A 22,202-nucleotide genomic window follows, 5' to 3' on the forward strand; every position below is an offset into this window, starting at 1 on the left:
CATGACCTGAGCCGAAGGCAGACGCTTAACGACTGAGCCACCCAGGCACCCCTCCTTTCTGATCTTTTAAAAAGGCTTTATTTGGGGAAGAATCAGAGTGAGCACGAGCAGGGGGAGGAGCAGAGGGAGAAGCAGGCTTCCCGCTGAACACAGAGCCCTTTGCAGGGCTCGATCCCAGGACCCCGGGACATGACCTGAGTCGAAGGCAGACGCTTCACCGACTGAGCCACCCAGGACTCCCTGATATTTTAAACTCATATGTGTTCAATTATTTTATTTTGAAATGTGTTTATTTTCTGTATGTCAAAGCAACACAAGTTACAAGAGGCTTCTAAAGTGTATATATGAACAGGACTGAAAACTTGCTGATTAGACCTATTTTTAGCCAAGTTGTTGACAGAAAAATTGACGATTATTTTCCAGTTATGATTTATGGTCAGACACAGAAATTTGGTAAGTAGTAACTCTCACCCACAAAGCAAGGTGCATACAGCAGACTCGTGTCTGTTTGCACCAGATGTGCTGTGTATGAAGCAAGGTCTATACTGCTTCAAAGACTTTCTAAATTAAACTTAAAAAAATATTTTATTTATTTATTATTTGACAGAGAGAGAGAGCACAAGCAGGCAGAGGGAGAGGGAGAAGCAGGCTTCCCGCTGAGCAGGGAGCCCAACACGGGGCTCAATCCCAGGACCTTGGGATCATGACCTGGGCTGAAGGCAGACGCCTAACCGGCTGAGCCACCGAGGCGCCCCTAAATTAAGCTTTTAATTTTAAGCTTGCAGAGATCCCGTGTGCCCTTCCCCTGGTTTGCCCGCGGTAGCATCTTGCAAACCTGCAGCCCAGTCTCGCTGCCAGGACGTGGGGTGACACAGACAGAACCGCCACCACCCCAGGGGCCCCCAGGTGCCCACCTCCTTCCTGTCCCCTCTGTAACCCCCGGTAAACACCAGCATCCCCCTCCCCGTCCTCTGGTCAAACCCAGGAGTGTGGTGGGGGCGCCTGGCTGGCTCAGTTGGAGGAGCCTGTGATTCTTGATCTCGGGGTTATGAGTTCGAGCCCCAGACTGGGTGTAGAGATTACTTAAATAAATAAGTAAATAAACTTAAAAAAACCAAAAACCCAGGAGTGGAATATAGATGGACTGTTAGGTAGCCTTCCAGGACTGGCTCTCTGTTCAGCTTCGTGCTCTCTCTCCCTCTGCCCCTCCTGTTCATGCTCTCGCTCTCTCTCTTAAATAAATCAATCTTAAAAAAAAAGAAAAAGAAAAAGAAAAAAAAAAAACCCAGTTGGGCCTGTTTGTGTGTCTCCTCTGTGGGTTTTCTGTTCCGTCCCGCAGAGTGTGCACTCAGTCCGGCCACGACAGCGTGCAGCGTGTCTCCAGACCCGGACCTGGGCTCCTCTCCTTCATTCTTTCCAAGACAGCCTTTACTGATTCTAGTCCCTTTGCCTCTCCACGTATGTTCCAGAATAAATTTCTCTTTATTTACAAAACCCACCTCCCTGGGCTTTTCAGAGAAACTGTGCTCACCGCAAACCTGCTTCCAGCTGGTCACAGCCACCCCTCGGCAGCTCCTTGTACACACCAGCATGGCCACGTCTCCCAGGCTCGAGTCTCAGCCTCTAGAGTGCCCCTCTCTGTCCTGGCCGTCGTGTCTGCCCCTTGTCCACCTTATCAAATACAAAACATGGCCACTTCGCCTTCCCTTTGACTGATGTTTGCACGTCATAGCCTTCCGTTGTCAACCTGCTTAGGTCATTATATTGAAGTGGCTTTCTTGTAGACAACATACAGTTGGGTCCTGTTTTTCCATCCAGTCTGTTAATCTCTCTCTGCCTTTTAATTGGTATTTGTTTTCTTTATACCATTTATGCTTTAAAAAAAAAATGGTTTAAACAGCTTGTTTTTTTTTTTTTTAATTAAGAAGCTCTACACCCAACGTGGGTCTTGAACTCACGACCCTGAGATCAAGAGTCATCAGCTCCACTGACTGAGCCAGCCAGGTGCTCTTGTACCATTTATGCTTAATGTAATTATTTTTTTAAAGATTTATTTATTTATTTTGGGGGGAGCATGTGCACAGGGGGAGGGGCAAAGAGAGAGGAAGAGGGAGAGAAGCAGACACCCCACTGAGTGTGGAGCCCGACTTGGGGCTGAGATCATGACCTGAGCCGAAATCAAGAGTCGGATGGATGCTTAACTGACTGAGCCACCCAGGCGCCCCTATGCTTAAGGAATTATTGATGATTAATGTAATAATGTAATTTTTAATAAAATGTCCCACTTTATTTTTTGTTTTCTGTTCTTCATTTCTGTGGATGACTTGCATATATTTTAGAATGCTCTGTGGACTCAAGGCAGTGTTTCTGAGTGTTTTACTGGCTGTTTTGGACGCTGCATTAGGTATACACAACTTGTCAGTCTACCGTGGTGTTCTTCTACCAGCTTGTGTGAAGCACGGATCCCTAACTGTCCTTACACACCTATACCACGCCCGATCTGTAACTGTCCTGAATCATTCCTCTACGAGCCTTTGTAAGCACATCAGCAAGCGTGACAGTTTTCACTCCCACCATCAAACATCACTCAGGAAGCTCCAGAGGAACAGCAAGCAGGTTGTGTTTTCCCCGTGTTTGTTTACCAAGCTCTTCCTTCCGGAGGCTCCTCAGCCCCTCTTCCTCCTCAGAGAACTTCCAATCTGCTGGTGACAAATTCTCTTAGCCAGTGTATTCTGAGAATATCTTGATTTCACCTCATTCCTGAAGGGTATTTTTGCTGAATGTAAGATTCTAAGCTGATACTTCTTGTCCTAAACTTAGCACTTGAAAAATGTTGTCTCACTTCCCCTGGCCTCATGGCTTCTGATGAGAGATTTCCTGCTATTTGAATTGTCTCCCCCAGGTAAGGTGCCTTTTCTCTCTACCTGCTTTCCAGATTTTTAACTTCCCCTTAGTTTTCAGAAATTTGACCACGACATGTCTTGGTGTGGAGTTGTACTGTTTGTACTGTTTAGAATTCATTCAGCTCTTCAATCTGTAGGCTTGTATCTTTTACTGATTTTTAAGTCATTATTTCTCCAAGAACTTTCAGCCCCACTGTGCTCCCCCTTCCAGGACTCAGGTGACATGAATGTTGGATCTTGTTCTGGCACCACAGTCCCTGAGCCTCTGTCTGTGTTATTTTCAGTCTGTTTTCTCTCTGCTCTCCAGACGGGTCAGCCTTGTCATCCACGGATGCTCTCATCCATCCTTCCCATTGGCACGTGAATCCATCCATTGAGTTTCTCATATCATTTATTGTATTTTTCAGTTCTAAAATCTCTAGTTTCTTCTCCTTTATATCTTCTCTTCCTTCGCTGGGACTCTGTTTCTTTGCTAAGGCTTTATTTTCTTGTTCGCATCAAGCTTGTTTGTAATTGCTCTTTGAATGTTCTTACACCGGCTGCTTAAATAATTCTGACGTGTCTGCCGTCTCGATGTTGGTGTGTGTCTACTGCATGTCCTTCATTGGGTTTGAATCATCCTGGCTCTTGGACTGATTTTCCACTGAAGCCTGGAAATTTGGGGCATGATGTTACGGGACTCTGGATCTTATTTAAACCTTCTGTTGCAGCTGCTCAGAATAGAATGAACACATCCAACATAGCTCATAAGATCGTACAGCTAAATACCTTCTCTTTTTACTAAAAATGCTCTTAGCCATCAGGGATGGGTCCTTCCCGCTTGAGCTGAATCTCCCAGGAAGTGCCGATTCCCAAGGTGAGGCAGGCAGAATCCGGGGTGAGATCCAGTGCTTTGTGACCGTAAGCAGAGAGGCAGTCACAGGTGAAGAGGCACACGGGGAAGGGTCCTACCGGCAGATGCCAAGAGTGGATACGTAACGACTCAGCTTATTGTGAAACACAAGTAACCAGAGGCCCATGAGTCTGTAGAGATGTGGTAATAAAAGAGAGAAGTATGGAGGAGAGATAAACCTTTGCCACCCCGGGGGGACGGGCATGTGCCCTGCACCGGCCACCCAGACATCGTGAGGGCGAGTGTGGCCTTACAATGGGTACATTTTGGGTTCACCCCTGAATCCAGTCGCACAATTTGGCATGGCCACGCTGACATTATGGGCCTCTAACATGACGCAGTGTGCAGTGGCTGACACAGCCATCGGGCTCCGCCCTGAGTGACAGGGAGACCCACGTCCACGTGTCCAGAGGATACGGGGCGGGGGTGAGAAACACCACACACAAACGTGAGCAAAGGCCATTCTGCGGAACAACTGCTTGGATTCTTCACAGAGTCAATGACGCGGGAAATCGAAACGTGGGAGGAATGTTCTAGAATCAGGAGTCAAAGAGCTTGAGACAACCAAACAATGAAGTGTGGAAACCTGATTAATTTTATCCAAAACATCTACAGAAGACAGTTTTGCGACAATTGGGGAAATCTGCATTTGGACATGATACATCCATTATTGTTAATTTTCTTCAGCGTTACATGGTATTGTGGTTACGGAAGTGAATCACCTTATTTTTTAGGAGATTCATACTTAGCTATTCAGGGGCAAAATGTCTTGATCTCTGTAAGCTACTTGCAAGATGGATCATTATTCATATATATGTGAACACACACACACACGTACGTACTGATGGCCAGGTTTTCACTAAACTACTCTTTCAACTTTTGTGTATGTTTGAGATTTTTCACTTAAAAAAAGCTGGAGAATAACAGCCAAAAAACAAAACCCTGAAAAAAACTACACCAATGAAACATAACTCTCATGATGTTACTTTCTGTGCTGAGCGTTCCCACTCTTGACCATCTGCTGTGGGTCACTAAGGCTTTCCTTTCTCTTCCCGGGCCGCTCAGTCTAACATCACCAGCAGCCACCGACGGCCTTTGGATAGAGCCTGGTGCGTGCTGCTCACAGGGTGGCCCCAGGACTCAGCTCGGCTATGTGCGGATCTGCTGTGTCATATTTCTGTTCACGGCAATCTGTCAGAATGTACCACACTGGCCTTGACCAAATGGGACAGATTAATCTTTTTAAAATACGTTTACACTGATGTGTCCATTATTCATTCACGTATGCAGCACACTTTGACCTGCTCAGCTCTTTGTCCATCCGTGGGGTGTCCTAGTGAAAGTGTGCTTCTAAAACTACTGTGGCGGGTTTGGGTTTTGTTCTCTAAGTTCATAGCTCCTGCTTTCTCACTCCCCAAACACCACTAAGATGCGGGCGTTGAAAGAAAAACAGAATCACAAGTGAAGCTCCCAGCAATGCTAACAGTCACATCAAAGTGCAGCAAAAGATTTAGGTTAGACGTCAAGAAATCCTGAACCAATTGTGGAGCCTGAGAAACACAGAGACACCACAACAAAGAAAACTCACATGCTATCCTTCTCTGCCAATTTTTAAGGGAAATGAAGCTTCCACCTTCCCTGCCGAAGGGGTGAGTCCTGGCTCGCAGTCGAACGCTGATGAGAGAGGACCAGCCCGATTCTATATTCTAGCTCACGGCCGACCTGCCTCTGCCCATGGGCCACAGCAGGCACACGGGAGCTGTGAGGAGGAGGGATGCTCCTTTGAAACCACATGCCTGAATGTGTGAAGCTATTGTGACCGCCGAGTGCTGGCCCAACAGGACTCTTGCCACTGAGGCGGGGAAGCCCGAGGACTGAGTCAGGGGAGGAAGATGGTGTCTTGGCCTCATCTGTGTGCGTCTGGGGCCCACCGCCCAAATCTCTCAGGGCCTCAGGGACCAGGCAGCAAACTGAGGGTTGAATGAAATAATCTCTAGTCTTCTCCAGACTTAAGGTCTGTAAATGCCAGATAAGAGTGGACAAGGAGGGAGGTGTGGTATTCTGGACAACAGCTGAGAGTGGGAAGAAGAGGGAGGAGGAAAGTAGCAGCAAAGACTGAAGAGGGGAGAGGCCCAAGCTGGTGTGGGAGAGCCTGGGGGGGGCAGGTGAGGGAGGGGGTGTGCGGGTGAGGCAGGGGAGGAGGTGGGGGAGAGCTGGGGAGGAGGGCAGGTACGGGAGAGGCTGGGGGGCAGGTGAAGGACCCTCCAGGGGGCACGTGTGGGAGAGCCTGGGGGGCAGGTGCGAGACTGGGATGCATGGAGCTGGGTAGGAGCTAGTGACACCATTCTGCTTGGGGTGATGAGCACCTAGATCCCTGCACAGCCTTCAGTCCGGGATCTTGGGGCAAAGCTCAAAGAATAAACAGCTCCCCAGCGTTTGCTCCACGACTGCCCTGTGGAGGATGAGGTAGACTCTGGGGGACACACGGGACAAAGGATAGGGCTGGGGGACAGCGGACACAGGCTCTCTGGGGGACTCCCAGTTCATCACTTTGCCTCTATCCCACTCTTTAGTTAAAACTCAGGGTGGCACCCTTGGCCGTCGCCTGCTGGCCTCCCAGAGCGGCTGGCTGTGGGGCGCTGTCCTGTGAGGACAGGTGTCCAAAGCGGCTGTGCTCACCAGTTCATCCTCGGGTTCCTTCCCCAGAGTTCACCCTCTTTCCCACTCCTCATCTAAGCTCCGAGGAAATCAGTGTGTTTGCGGCATCATATGGTAAGATTCTTTAAAAGAGATGGTTTCAGGGAAAAGATGGGCCTTCCGGTTTCCTCCTAGCGGGATGCTGGGAGCAGGCACGCGTCTTACCCCAGGTCGGTTTCCCCGTGTGGTGGCTCATCCCAGGTGGCCCTTCGCAAACGGTGCCATCCCGTCAGACCTCTGCCAGTGCGTCTCAGGTCCCTGAAACGACATGTCCAATCCCCCTTTTATTTTCTCATTTTTGTTTAAAAGATGTATTTTATTTGAGAGACACAGAGAGAGAAGAGAGAGGGAGAGAGCGCGTGAGCAAGCGGGGCGAGGGGCAGAGGGAGAGAGAATCCCAAGCAGACTCCCCACTGAGCACAGAGCCCGACACTCGATCCCAAGACCCTGAGATCATGACCTGAGCTGAGACCAAAAGTTGGACGCTTAACTGACTGAGCCTCCCGGGGGCCCCTCCAATCCCCCTTTAGGGCATGGCTTCTTGACCTTGGTTGGGCCATGAACTTGTTAGAGAATCTGACCAACCCAGTCCATCGCTTGTGTATAATTTATGTTACTGTACACATCAACTTGGCTCAGCCTGGGGTTTCCCTGGACCCTCTGAACTCCACCCGTGGTCACGTGGACCACAGCTCCCCAGTTCGAGAACTTCCATTTCTGGGGGAACGTTTTGTATTTATCCCATTTGCCAATTTAATATCACGATGGCTAACAACTCTGTCCCTCCCATCTACCAAAGATAGAGTCACCCCGTGCAGGGTTTTGACAGAGGAAAACATAAGAAATTTCCAGAATTTGCTCCTTTCTCCTATCTTCTCCCGGCCTCCCATTTGCAAACTAGACAGCTGCTCGGAAGCCCCACACTATACAGTGTGAGAAGTATTACTTCCAGGCTCCAACACAAGGTCCTTGTCCCACTGGCCCCAGACAGCCCCCAAGCATGGCGGACTTCTCACCCTGCCTCCTGGACGAGGGTGTCCACTGCCTCAGCCCCATGCACGCTCACTGTGGTCCTCCTCCACCCACACACTAGCTGCACGACGCCGGTCTCGGCTGACCTCTAATCCTCTCTTCTCCGCGCCGCCTGTCCTGGCCCCGGTCCAGCTCCTCCTGCTTCTCCCTCTGCACCTGGCTGTTTCTGATTTCCTCCTGGACGTCTGAGCCATGCCCGCACACGTACATTCTACATGCCCAGAGCTGTCTCCTTCTCTCCCCCCAGGAACCAGCTGCCCTCTGGTGTAACAGTAGCCCAAAGTCGCTGTGACACAGGCCACCCACTCACCCTGCTTCAGTCTCCCGGGTGGGGTCCCCTCCAGGTCAGCCATAAACCCTGGACTTTGTTCACCATTTCACGGGATGTAAATCCCATTAGAGGCATCCTGGCCTCTCGCCTACGGTGCCATCAGTCTGCAAGGCTAAACATGCACGTCCTCACACGCACGTCAGGATACCTCTCTGCCGGCACGCCTATTTTTAAGAAGACTGTTCCAGTACAATTGTAACTGCTAAATCTGCTCCAAGGTATAGGTAAGAGGATTATAATTAGTACACTTGTATGCAAATGTACCATCAAACCCACTTCTTCTCTGAAGTAGCTATTTACGTCGGCATTTCTGCTCGTGGAGCCCGGAGAAGAGAGACCTCCCTCCACCCACCACACTCCATGTCAGCGCGCTGAGCGGCGGGCAGCGGTGGGTAATGGAGTCGCCCGTCCGCTTCCTGCTGTTTCTGGGCCGCAGTTTGGAGGAAATGCAATCCTGGAGAGAGTGGTTAACACTCCCGGGAGTTGCGTCTTTCCTCCTGGATTTCCCAAATCCATCCCGAACATCCCTCATCTGTGATGGTCTCTTGGAGACAGGGGCTGGACCCTCGGAGTCACGGGGACCCCAGGGCAGTGGCCGGGCACGCCCCCAGGGCCCTTGTTCCTGCCCATCGATTTCTAACCTGGTGATGGTGAGACACACAACCCACATTTTAAAAAAGCTCTTTGATGGCCTATATCATCCTTAAGGTGGAGAAGTCTGAGAGTGGCTATCCTAAGCCACCGAGTCCCCCTTGCTGTGCCCAGGACGACTTCCCTGACCTGAGTTGCCACAGCTCCGGGGCAGCAGGCCCGAAACACTGACCACTGAGCAGGCATCTTCACGTCACAGAGCTACCGAAATGGCAGGGGAGCTGACAGGGACTCGGTTTGAAATTCTCATGGATTCCAGGAGTTTCCCTGTCCTGACCGTCTGCCCCTCAGTATCCTCAGCACCTGAAAAGCAGGTGGTCTGCGATCAGACCAGCCACCAGGCTCCTCCACGCTCTTTCTCTGCCAAGCTTTACGTGAGGGGTCCCCAGGCTGGTCCTCAGGGGGCCTGAGACCTCCGTCATGTCCCCGTAAAGACCAGCAGAGAGCAATGCTGGGCCCCCCTCCCCATGCAGGTGAGAGCAGACACAGAGCAAATTTCCCAGATAGTTGAATTTTACTTTTCACTCATGACAACTCTTATTTGGTAGTTTCTTTTTCAAATCAATTTTGTAAAACAAGTGATTAATCATTCCCATACCTCTGAAACAGCATGTAATGCACATAATTTAACTTTCCGCGAGAACTGCACACACACTGTGAAGTCACCACACCGTGCGGCCAACAGCATGGCTGTGGGGAAAGGAGGAGAGGGGGCCCTGGGGTTGGCCTGGTTTCTCCGTGACCCTCGCTTCCTCACAGAGGGGGCAGCTCATCTCCAGGACATCTGGCGCTGCCCACCTGCTGCAAAAATAAGGCTTCAAGTAAAGCGTGAAGGACTCAGGATCCAGACATTCCCTCTGCCGGTCTGAGGACAAGGCTGTTGGACATGCCCTGACGTTCCTGCAGCCCTCAGCAGCCTGCCTCCTCCCTGTCCGCCAGGCTCACCAGGAGTTTCCCTATCTCGACCCCCTTCCCCTCCGTATCCCCGGCACCCGACAGGCAGGTGGGCTGTGATCGGACCCTTTAGGGAGCTTCCCTTTCTGTGTCTTTTTCAAGATGTCCTCTCCAAGTCTAGGCAGTGACATCTGTGACAAAGGACTAGAAAGAACAGCAGGTTACAGAACAGCACAGACCTATGACTGACCATTTATATGCAGAATTTCTCTTTCTGGGGAAGATGCATAAAGAAACTTCTGGAAGGAAAGTCATCAATCGGTTGACAGCACACAGGTGTGGGCTGTGGAATTTTAGGTGATTTCTACTTTGTTCATTATGTTTTTCAATCTTGCTTTTTTCTTTTTTCCCAAACAAAGGATCCAAGCAACTTTAGTAGTCAGGAAAAGGAATAAATCCATTCTGATTTTAGGGGGAAGTCATATCTTAGAGTTTTTTATGTGATGAGATGGAAGTCCCCTGAAATATAACGTGATACAATGGACCTTTATGTGAGGTTGTACTGGCATTTAACTCCGTGAGGATCTGCCAGCACCAGGGAGCCTCAGCCTCCACGGGGGCTCTGTAGCCCCTGCAAAGCTCAGGCAAGAAAACTGCTTTCCATGGTGGGCAGCTCTCTGAACACAGCGCAGAAGAGATGCTTTTGTGAACCACCCTTCGGCTTATTCTTTGAAAACAGGGTGAGCAATACTCTGCAACATTGCTTTGAAAATAATAACGCTTAAAATTCTAGTGTGACGATCTTTTCTGGTCACTCAAACTTCTTCCCCCCCACTTTTTTTAACCACATGATTATATTCAAGAAATTTAACTTTTGAAATGGAATATAAAAAATCATGAGACACTCTGAAGTCTTCCATGCAAATAAATCTGGAAACCTAGAGAAAATGGATAACTTTCTCAGGAAATACAGACTATCAGAATTGATCCCATGAGGGTTAGAGACATAAACACACCGATCTCCACTGAAGAAACAGAGAAAGTGGTAAAGGAACTACCCACGAAAAGTACCAAACCCAGATGAGTTTACTGGGAATTCTACCAAACTTCATAGAAGACCTGACAGTCCTGATGCACTACGAAGTATTCCAAGTGCTGAAAAGGAAGGAAGGCTTCTGAGTCCCTTTTATGAAGCAGGTAAACACTGATACTTAAACCAAACACAATTAGTACAAAGAAAGAAAACTATAGTCCAATATCACTCATGAACATCAATGCAGAAAATCTAAGCAAATATTATTAAACAGGAAGAACCCAATGTGTCTTTAAAAAAATACTAGAAAATGTGGAACTTACTCCAGGAATGTAAGATGGGTTCAATAGTAGGAAATCCATTAGTATCATACACCATAAAAATAAACCCAAGGGATAAATAATCATATGATTATCTCCATAGATGCCAAGAAACACTTGACAAACACTCCAGAAATTAAGGAACATTTCACTGACACAATAAACCACCACATGAGTCCAAAAGCCAGTCTCTTGTTCAATGAAGAAATACGAGAGGCATTCCCACTAAGATAAGGAGCAAGGGAGGACACACACTACCTCTGATGTTATTCAACATTATCCTCGAGGTATTAACTGATGGAATCAGGCAAGAAAATCAGTTAGAGGCATAGAGTGGGCCAAGGTGGTAAAACCATCCTACTTGCAGATGAGATGACAGTGTAATTGGAAAACCACAGGAACCAACCATAAAACTTTTATTATTGAATAAAAGAATTGAGAAAAGTAGCAGGCTACAAAATCAACAGCTTTCTTTACACAAAAAATAGAGAACGTGGTGATTGAAAAGTCCATTCACAATGGCAACAAGAAAAGACTAAATATGTAGGAATATATTTCACAAGGAATGTGTACACTTTTTACAAGGAAAAATTTTAGAACCCTCCAGAATCACAAAAGCAGAACTGAACAAAGGAAAGCCATCCCCTATTCTTGGATAGGACGACTCAGCATTTTACATAAAGAGGTTTTTCTGCTAGGGTTAATTTATACATTCAATTCAATACCAGTAAAAAACAGAGCAAGCTATTTTATGGAGTTAGTCATGTGGTACTAAAAGTCAAATTGCAAGAGCAGTCAGAAATACTCTGAAAAAGAAAAACTAACATGAGAAGAACTCTTACTATTGAAGGAGAAAGGACCAAAATCCCCACAGAGAAATGGGAAAAAACCATGAAAAGGTAATTCACAAAAAAGAGATAAAAGTGGCTCTCAAATGTGTGGAGGAAATGTTCAAGCACACTCATAATCAGAGAAGTACAAATTAAAACAACACTGAGACATCTTTTCTCATCCATGAGACTTGAAAAAGTTTAAAAATCCAGCCACACCGTGTGGACGGGCTGTGAGGAAGCTGCTCCTCACCCTGGGGGCGGGGGTGCCCGTGGGTGCAGCCAACCAAGGGTATCCGTCAAGACACACATGCCTGGGTCGCTCACTGCAGCGCTGTTCATTCCTGCAAAATACTGGGAACAACGCACATGCCCACGTGGGAGAGTGGCTGAACGGAAATGGTGGGTCCACGCAGGGGGGTTGTCTGCAGCTGCACAAAGAATGAGGGAGGTCGCCATGACCTGGTGTGAGCGTGTTCCAGGTAGACCGTGAGGTGACCACGCAAGCAGCGAAGGAATATACAGAGCGCAATACACACGCGTCTTTCTGTCTGTACAGAAGAAATTCAGGAGGGATAAGCCAGAACTGAAGAGAAGGAGGGAGGACAGCACAGCACAGTGGGACGGGGAGGGAATGAGCATCTCGGAGCCCCTTTCTGGACAGCCACGACTCCTAGAAGCGTGGTGGTTTCCACATTCCCTTCACATGCCACAAAATCGGTGGCTCCAATCATGTGGCACCTGAGGCATAACGCAGGGGGGCGTGAGGAGCTGGACCTGAGCGGAGCCGTGGTGGGATGGGCGGCCGGTAAGCACTGGGCTCCAAGGGCGGTGTCTCGCCAGCAAACCCTCACAGGCCCAGAACCGCCTCCTCTCACACGTGGACATCTCAAGAGGCAGGGAAAGCTGCAGGCCCGTTACAGGCTGGGGGACTGAGGAGGACACGCTGAGTGTGGTGTGGGGTCCTGAGGAGGCGCCTGAAACACAGACAAGCCTGGGAAGAGGGTACCTCTGAGCGAGGGCTCTAAGCTGGTTCACATCCTGGTTGGATTATCGTCACGTAAGATGTGACATGAGGGGAGCTGGGTAAGAGAACTCTGGGCTAATTTTATAGCTTTTCCATAAGTCTAAAATAGTTCAAATAGAAAGTTGTTTAAATCTAACTTTTTTTGCTTCAACCCTGGGGCACTGGAATGAAACGTGCCTTGAGTCTGAATTTGACAAGTTCTACTGAAAGTGTCACAACCTCCCCCAAATATTAGTGCTGGGATTTTCTCACAGGCAAAACCTACCGGAATGTTCAGCCCACTTCTAGGATGGCCCATCAAAATCCTAACAGTGTTTTTTCCAGAAATAGAAAAAAAACCTATTCTAAAATTCATATGGAACATCAGGGACTCTGAATTGCAAAAACAATCTGGAAAGGAGCAACAAAGTTGGAGGCCTTACACTTCCCAATTTCAAACATACTACAAAGCTACAGTAATCAAGAGTGTGATCCTGGCATATGGATTAGTATGTCTACACTGATCAATGTAATGTAATAGGAAGTCCAGAAATAAACCCTCACATCTAAGGTCAGCTGATTTGATTGATTGATTGATTGATTGATTCTTAAAGATTTTATTTATTTGAGAGAGAGAGCAAGAGAGCAGAGTTGAGGGAGGAGGGCAGAGGGCAAAGCAGACTCCCTGATGAGCAGAGAGCCCGACGCGGAACTCGGTCCCAGGACCCTGAGATCATGACCTGAGCTGAAGGCAGATGCTTCACTGACTGAGCCACCCAGGTACCCCTTTGGTCAGTTGATTTTAGACAAAGGTGCCAAGATGACTCAATGTGGAAAAAACAGTGTGTCAATAAATGGCATTAGGAAAATAGGACATCCACATGCAAGGATGAACTTGAACCCTTACCTCACACCATATATAAAACTTGGAAAAAAAATTTTTTTAATTAACATATAATGACCATATATAAAACTTAACTCAAAGTAGATCAATAATCTAAGTTCAAGAACTAAAACCATAGAACTTTTAGAAAAAACAGTGTAAAATCTTCACAACTTTGGATTTGGCAATGGTTTCTTAAGTATGACACAGAAGCATAGCCAATGAAAGGAAAAACAGATTAAAGACTTCTGTGCTTTGAAAGGCACCATCAGCCACATGGAAAGATAGCCCACGGAATAGGAGAAAGATAGCCCATGGAATAGGAGAAAATATTTCCATGTCACATATTTAGTAAGGACTTAATATTGAGAATGTGTAAGAGTCCTACAACTCAACAATGAAAAAACAACCCAGTTAAAAAATGGGCAAAGGACAAACACATTTCTCCTGAGAAGACATTCATATGGCCAATAAATACCTGAAAAGATGCTCAACAGCATTAGCTATTGGGGAAATGCAAATCACAGTCACACGAGATCCCACTTCTCATCAACTGGGATGGCTGGAATCAAGAAGACAGACCATCACCAGCGTAGGCGGGGACGTGCAGACACCGGAGCCCTTGGTGCACTGCTGGTTGCAGCTGCTGCGGAAAACAGTCTGGAGGGTCCTCGAAAAATTAAACACAGGTATATGACCAAGCAATTCCACTCCTAAGTAAATACCCAAAATAATCGAAAGCTGGGACTCCAACAGGTCTATGCAAGCTGATGTTCACAGCAGCATTATTCACAACAGCCAACGGTGGGAGCGTCCACCAACAGATAAATAGATAAAAAAATGTTCTATATTCGTACAATCGTATGTTTTTTTCTTGAAGTTAAAAGAAATGAAAAAAATGTGTATAGCATATTTTAAATTAAACCACGTATTTTTACAAAAAGAAAAGGGAAGAAAATGTGGTATGTACATGCAGAGGGATATTTTTAGCCACAAAAAGAAGTCAACACTGATCCGTGAGAGAACGTGGATGGACCTTGAAGACATTATGCTCAGTGAAGGAAGTCAGACATAAAAAAGACTGGTGATTGTGTGGAACAGGCAAATTTGTGGAGACAGAAAGTAGCTCGGAGTTACCGGGGCCGAGGGGGAAGGGTTGGTTCTGCGTAATGGGTACAGGTTTCTGTCTGGGGTGACGGGAACATGCCGGAGAAGACGGTGACCGTTGCACGGCAGGTGAAGGTACTTGCAGCCACCCCACGGTCACGTCTAAAGTGGCTGGAACGGACGGTGGACAGCTCCCCATCTATGAAGCGGGGCTTACACACGCCACACACTGGTCACCGACGTGACTCAGGACTCGTGAGTCATGACCGGTGTGTTGCTCAAGCCGGCAGGGCTTGACACAGCCCAATCAGAGCAGACGGTATGCCCAGGACCGCACCCGGCGTGGACAGGCACTGCGTCTGTGACAGCGATGAGGACATGCGTGGGGGGGGCGGTGCACGGAGAAGCCAGGACCCTGGAGCCGCAGCCCTCCCTCTCACCTCCCAGCTCTGTGACCTGAGCCCCAGCTGCACCTGTACGGCCACCTAGAAGGTGGCCAGTGTCAGTGCTGCCACGTGCCAGGGCGCAGGGCAGCTGCCTGTGAGAGCAGGAGGGAAGACAGGCTGCCCCACTCTGCCGCTGACCTGCCGCTGACCTGCCGTTGACCTGTTGTTGACCAGCCGCTGACCTGCCGTTGACCTGTTGTTGACCAGCCGCTGACCTGCCATTGACCTGTTGTTGACCTGCCGCTGACCTGCCATTGACCTGTTGTTGACCTGCCACTGACCTGCCGTTGACCTGCCTTTGACCTGCTGCGTCCCGGGCCATGCCCAGCCGTCGGCTTGCCCAGCATCCTGCTGCACGTTGCTTCCACGGCCTGCGTCCTGTGGGCATGTGGTCTGGGCCCCCCCTCCCTGGTGCCCACTGCCCCTGCCTGGCCTCAGAGGACCCAGGGGTGTCTCGCCCCACCCCCCTGCTGCACCAACTCCTCCAGCAGGGGGGATGCACCTCTCTGCTCCTCTTCTTCCTTATTTCGTTTCCTTCCCCTCCTGACTGTTCACAGACGCCTCAGTTTCCCATTGAACACACAAATGTTTGCTGAGCACCCACCCTGGCCAGGTGCCGGGCTGGGCCCTGGGCTCTGAGAGGCTGGACCGGGTGTCCTCAGTGATCCCAGCAGCCCGGCCAGACTGTGGGGCCACGGCCTCATTGCAGCCGACGGGGGCGGGGCCGTTTTCAGCGGCAGGGCTGCCAGACGCCCACCTCGCCCTGCAAGTGATGCCCAAGCACCCCTGAGCTCAGCGCCTGCAGGGAGCCTGCCTCAGACTTCCTCCGGGAGCTTCTCTGCCTCGGACACAAAGGGCGCCTGGAGGCAGGAGCTGCTTCTTACATGTACGGAGCTGGTTCTAGCATCCGCGTCTCCTGGTGCAGTGCCACGTAACTGCCCCCGAACGCACGGCACCATGAGGACCCCGCATGAGGCTCCTTCACACAGCCTCCAGGTCATTTGCATGTCGGCTGCTGAGACTTTCAGGCTTCAGAAAACAACATTTTTTTAAAGAAATGCTGTTTTCCTGTCAGCAGCAGGAGGTTTCCCCCGCTTCTCTTTTATCTACAGCTGCTACAGATAAAAATGAGTTAATTAAAGCCAACATCCTGCTCCTGCAAAGTCGCTGGGGCCTCTGCAGCCTGGAATCAACGGTGTGCCCCCACCCCCTTCACCAGGGCGGCACCCTGCCTGCCAGAGGCCGCGAGGCTCATGGAGTCGACGAGCGCCATCCCTCTTCACCGTGGCAGGCGAGACCGTCCTGGGGAGTGTCTGTACCGCTTACATGTTCTTCTCCAGGAACTCTGGCCTGTGGTGGCTCAGGGAAACTGGTGATAAGGAGCCTGGCAGAAGGTGTCCCAACTGCTGTCCTCGACTCACCGGATGGGGCCCGGGGGGATGCAGCTGGACTAGAGGTGGAGGGGGGCTCTGTCCATGGTTGTAAAGCCTGGAGGACCTCGTGGCAGAAGCAACAGGAGGGAAGCTGGGCAGCGGGGGCCCCAGGAAGCAGGGGTGTGTGGGGAGGGGCCCCAGACCCTGCCAGGCCCAGGCCATTGTAAATGGAAAACAATTCCACTTATGATAGCATGAAAAAGAATAAAATGCTCTGAATACAGCTGACCAAGGAGGTAAGTTTTCTTGGCTACAAAGGTGGAAGAAATGAGAGAAGCTGCAGCTCCTAGGGAGTCTACCCCATGTTCATGGACCGGAAGACTTACTGTACGAAGATGTCTACACCACCCAGAATGACCTACAGATTCAGTGCAACCCTATCAAAGTCCCAACAACATGTGTTTGCAGAAATAGAAAAATCCATCCTCAGGTTCATATGAGATCTCTGAACAGCCAAAACGATCTTGAAAAAGAACAAAGTTGGAGGTCTCATACTTCCTGATTTCAAAACTACTACAAAATGCGAGTGTGGCCCTGGCCTTGAGGCCCACTGACAGACCAAAGGAACAGCGCAGCGAGCCCAGAGATCACGTGCACCGTATGTGGTTAAATGATTTTCGACAAGGGCGCCAAGGCCCTTCAGTGGGGAAAGGACAGTCTTCTCAACAACAGAGCTGGGAAACTGGACAAAAGAAAGGAGTTAGATGCTTATCTTACTCCAGATAAAAAAATGAACTCAAAATGGATCAAAGACCTGGATATAAGAGCCAGGTTATAAGATATCTGGATATAAGAGCCATAAAACTCCTAGGAGAAAACACGGGGGAGGATCTTCATGACATTGGATTTGGTAATGAGTTCTTGGATATGATACCAAAAGCACAAATAACAGAAGAAAAAATAGGTTAATTAGACTTCATCAACATTAAGTAATTTGTGCACCAAAACACAGTATCAACAGAGTGAAAAAAACCCGCAGAGCAGATTATAGGGAGGAAGTATTTTCAAACCACATATCTGATAAAGGATTAATATCCAAACGACTCCATATATCCAGAGAACTCAGCAACAACAAAACAATTTTAAAATGGGCAAAGCATTTGAATGGTCATTTCCCCAAGGAAGCTACACGGATAGCCAGCAAGCACAGGAAAAGATGCTGTAACATCACTAATCACTAGAGAAATGAAAATCAAAACCAAAGATACTACTTCACAGGTAATAGGATGGCTATTATATAAAACAAACAAAACCCCAGAAAGTCCCACAGGTGTTCACAAGGATATGGAGGAACTGGAAGCTTGGGGCCCTGGGAATATAAAATGGTGTGGGTTCTGGGGACACAGTACGGAGGTTCCTCACAAAATCACAAACAGAACTGCCATAGGATCCAGTAATCCCACTGCCAGGTATACACCCCAAAGAACTCCAATATCTGGATGCCCACGCTCAGAGCAGCGTTCTTCACAACAGCCAAGAAGGGGGACCAGCCCCAAGTCCGTCAGTGGGTGAATCGATGAGCAAGGTGTGGTCTCTCCATCCAGTGGAATATTCTTCAGCCTTAACAAAGAAAGAGGCTCTGTCCCCTGCCACAGACGGATGAACACAAGAACTGCGCTGAGTACGGAAAGCCAGGCACGAAAAGCCCAATCCTGTAGGATTCCATGTAGGTGAGGTGCTTAAAGGAGCCTCCATCACTGGGACGGAAAGCAGACAGTGGTGCCGGGTCTGGAGGAGGGGACGGCATGTCCGTGTTTGATGAATGGGCAGTGAGGGCTCCGGCTGGGGAGGAGACGGGTGGTGGGCGCCGTGTGAGGGCGTCAGCGCCCCTGAACTGCACACTTGGACACGGCCGAGCGGTAAATTCTATGTTCTGTGTATTTTACCCTCCAGAGCCATGTGGCTGCTTATGATCTTAGCACTGGTTCGTTTTCCAGATTACAGGGGTCACAAAAAAAGCACCGTTTATGCGTCTGACACACTACACCCAGATTCCTCGAGGAATTCTGGCCCCCCCTCTGCTCATCACTTCCCTCTTGGCCACCATTCGCACGTGGCAACCCTCCCGATTCTGAAACGCTCTCCCTCTCAGGAGACGCACTTGGAATTTCCAGAACGGACTATAAACGGCTCACGCTCTCACTGGTGCTGCTCACAGAGAGTCCTGGGGATACCCCTTCTTTCATCTGTGGTGACGCAGGCAGCGACTGTCTGTGCCTCCCTAGAAGCCGGGTGCCCTCCCCACCGAGACCCCGGCCTCGGCCCGCTGTCTCCGGTATCTGAGGGGCGCGAGGCCACCAACCGCGAGGCCAGAGTGCGGCTTCACTGCCTCGCCCAGGAGAGGTTGGGAGCCGGGCCTGTCGGAGACCAGAGGCCGAGTCAGGATTCCAGAAGAAGATCCCGAGGCCTTAGGGTCCATCCGTGTGCGCCACTTCCAGCCTCGCTGTCTGCAGAGGGTGCTGGCGTGGGTCCCTGAGGCTCCCGTACACTCATGCGTCTACCGGGTGCCCTCCCTTCCTGTCCCAGTCCAGCCCGCACGGGGTCCTGCTCCTACTGCGTGGAGCTGTGCTCAGAGGGCCAGACACCCGCCCCGGAATCTGGGTTTTCACACGCTGGGGAGAATGCACCGATGAACATGTGAACAGCGACGTCCCCATTGTCCCTACATCCTAAATAACTCATCGGTGCTGAGCTCATAACCAACCATACTCTTTTCGAACTACTCAGGATTCTCTCAGTTCTCTTCAGTTCAGATGGTTTCCTAAAGCCGTGGTGGTGTTTGGTGTGAAAAGCCAGGGAGAGTGGTTGCCGGGTCACGAGGAGGAAGGGGGCTCGCCCTGGCCCCTCGAGCTTCTCTGGGGCTCTCTGGACTACAGGAGCATTTTGTGCAGGAGGGCGGCTGCATCCCCTCGGTGCTGGGCTCCTCGCCCTGTGCACCCTCCTCTAGGGAGACGGGGAGCTCTCGCTGGTGAATCCAGCTTCCTCTTCACAGCCTCAGGTCACCTCCTGCAGGGGGGCTGCCCTGTGGGTCCCAGGGTGGGGGTGGTCTGCCAGCTCTTCAGGGTCAAGGATGAGAACCAGAGAGACAGGGTGAGGGAGTGGAAAAAGTAGTAGGGGGAGAGGGAGCATGGTCCAGGACCCCAGGGCAGGGGAGGCTGTGGGCATGATAACAGGCAAGGACAGAGGACAGGGCATCCCAGACATCTCTGTGACCGCTGATGGGACACCACCCAATACCTGCCGACCACTCAAGCATATGGCAGCCTGCATGACAGCTTTGTATGACAGCTGCGTGTGACAACGTGGCTTTAAGGAGTCAGGCAGCCACTGCAGCCTCCTGCCTGCACCCACCTGCCTGCACCACCTGCCTGCGCCCACCCACTTGCGCCCACCTGCCTGTGCCCACCTGCCTGCGCCCACCCGCCTGCGCCTACCTGCCTGCACCCACCTGCCTGCGCCCACCCGCCTGCGCCTACCCGCCTGCACCCACCTGCCTGCGCCCACCTGCCTGCGCCCACCCGCCTGCACCCACCTGCCTGCACCACCTGCCTGCGCCCACCTGCCTGTACCACCTGCCTGCGCCCACCCACTTGCGCCCACCTGCCTGTGCCCACCTGCCTGCGCCCACCCGCCTGCGCCTTCCTGCCTGCACCCACCTGCCTGCGCCCACCCGCCTGCGCCTACCCGCCTGCACCCACCTGCCTGCGCCCACCTGCCTGCGCCCACCTGCCTGCATCCACCCGCCTGTGCCCACCTGCCTGCGCCCACCCACTTGCGCCCACCTGCCTGCATCCACCTGCTTGTGCCCACCTGCCTGCGCCCACCCGCCTGCTCCCACCCGCCTGCGCCCACCTGCCTGCGCCCACCTGCCTACACCCACCTGCCTGCGCCCACCTGCTTGCATCCACCCACTTGCGCCCACCTGCCTGCATCCACCTGCCGGCACCCACCTGCCTGCATCCACCCACTTGCGCCCACCTGCCTGCACCCACCTGCCTGCATCCACCTGCTTGTGCCCACCTGCCTACACCCACCCGCCTGCGCCCACCTGCCTGCATCCACCCGCCTGCGCCCACCTGCCTGCATCCACCCACTTGCGCCCACCTGCCTGCACCCACCTGCCTGCATCCACCCGCCTGCGCCCACCTGCCTGCACCCACCTGTCTGCATCCACCTGCCTGCATCCACCTGCCGGCACCCACCTGCCTGCGCCCACCTGCCTGCATCCACCTGCCTGCATCCACCTGCTTGCACCCACCTGCCTGCATCCACCTGCCTGCACCCATCTGCCGGCACCCACCTGCCGGCACCCACCTGCCTGCACCCAGGCATTTGCTCTGTTCAGGAATAAAACCTGTGAATTCTCTATGTGTGACAGCCATGTTTTTGTGGTCCTTGCTTTTTGTCCCCATGGCGGCCAGGCTGCCCCTCTGCTCACTCACGTGCCTGCCCTGCGGAGGCGTGCCACGGCCTTACTCAAGTCAGCCAAGGCTCCCCAACACCCCCCTCGGTTAGGCCTGTGAGAACCTTTGTGGGGCGATTTAACATTCACAACAAACAGCAGATGACACATTATTCAACCATTTGCACGTGTGTTAACAGCCTTTGAGTTCAGTTTGAAATAAGCCCTTTATCCATTTTTGGAAAAAAACCAGTGAGTTGAACTAACTCAAATGTTTCAATCCCACACCATCGACGTCTAATTAATAGCATGACGACTGACCCAGGGACCACAGAGATGGGGCCCAAAGGGTGGAGAGAGGAGCCACCTCTGAGGGGACACACGAGCTGCCAAATGCCATGTCAGGTGCATGGCCTCCCAGAGTGTCTCAGAGTCCCAGAGCTGACTGATGAATCATGGAAGGACGTAAAAGTAAGTGACTGTGGCATCCCAGATCCCCAGACGAGGAGCTGCCCCTCCTCCGACACCCCCGAGCCCCAGCACAGCCAGCTCCATGGAGTCTGCTGCTGCACCTGGACCACAGTATTAGCCCCTGGCATTCAGCCCACCATCACTGAAGGAAGCAGGCATGTGTCCTTGTCCATTCTGCAGAAACAGCACGTGCTCCTGGTCAGCTGGTAGGTGCCGGGGGGAGGAGGCTCCCCCAGCAGATGGACACTCTTCTCTGTTCTTTCAGGCATGAGAAGGATGTGTTCTGATATTTCTTATTCTTCTGTATGTTAATTAGCCTAAATGAGTCTTAGACGTTCATCTTCATAAAAAATAATGTTCCAATTATAAAACTAACCCATGGGAAAAGTGGAAACTTGGGCAGTACAATAAAATAGAAGGAAAAGAATACCTTTAATCCCATTGCCACAGGCAGCTGTGGGAACTTGGGTCTTCTTTCTTGTGTACTTTCTTGTGGCTGGCTGACTCCATGCACTGGCCGGCCGTTGGCTGCAGCAGGTGCTGCTGGGCTCCGGGGACTCAGGCTGAAGGGGGCGGGGCGCGGCACACGGGGTGGACGGACATCCACATGAAGGTCTGAAGAGCCCCGGGGGCCAGAGTTCAAGCGTCCTCAGATTCCACGCCCAGGGCTCTCCTCTCTTCTCCCTCCGCAGGGGACATCGACGGTAAAACAAGAAGCTTGAGCAAGACCTTCAAGGAGAAGTTTGGGGTTGTGCTGTGTGGTTGGATGGGGACGGGCATGGACTGTGATGATACCCATGGTTTTGTTAAATTGTGGTTCTTTTATTGACACTGGGAGTCCAGTACAAATAGTGATGTTGGATCTTCTTGG

At 50.9% G+C, this 22,202-nt stretch overlaps 1 protein-coding gene across 2 annotated transcripts in view; it reads right to left on the bottom strand.

Annotated features, from left to right (window-relative positions):
* KCNG2 (potassium voltage-gated channel modifier subfamily G member 2) overlaps positions 1-22,202 on the bottom strand; it is a 73,515-nt gene that overhangs the window by 40,244 nt on the left and 11,069 nt on the right. For both annotated transcript variants that reach the window (XM_036074509.2, XM_078060142.1), the window contains exon 2: positions 6,658-6,750. The gene's annotated coding sequence lies outside the window, so the exon portion shown is untranslated. The remainder of the gene's footprint in view (positions 1-6,657; positions 6,751-22,202) is intronic.

This window comes from Halichoerus grypus, chromosome 13 (assembly GCF_964656455.1).
Source record: "Halichoerus grypus chromosome 13, mHalGry1.hap1.1, whole genome shotgun sequence".
NCBI lineage: Eukaryota > Metazoa > Chordata > Mammalia > Carnivora > Phocidae > Halichoerus > Halichoerus grypus.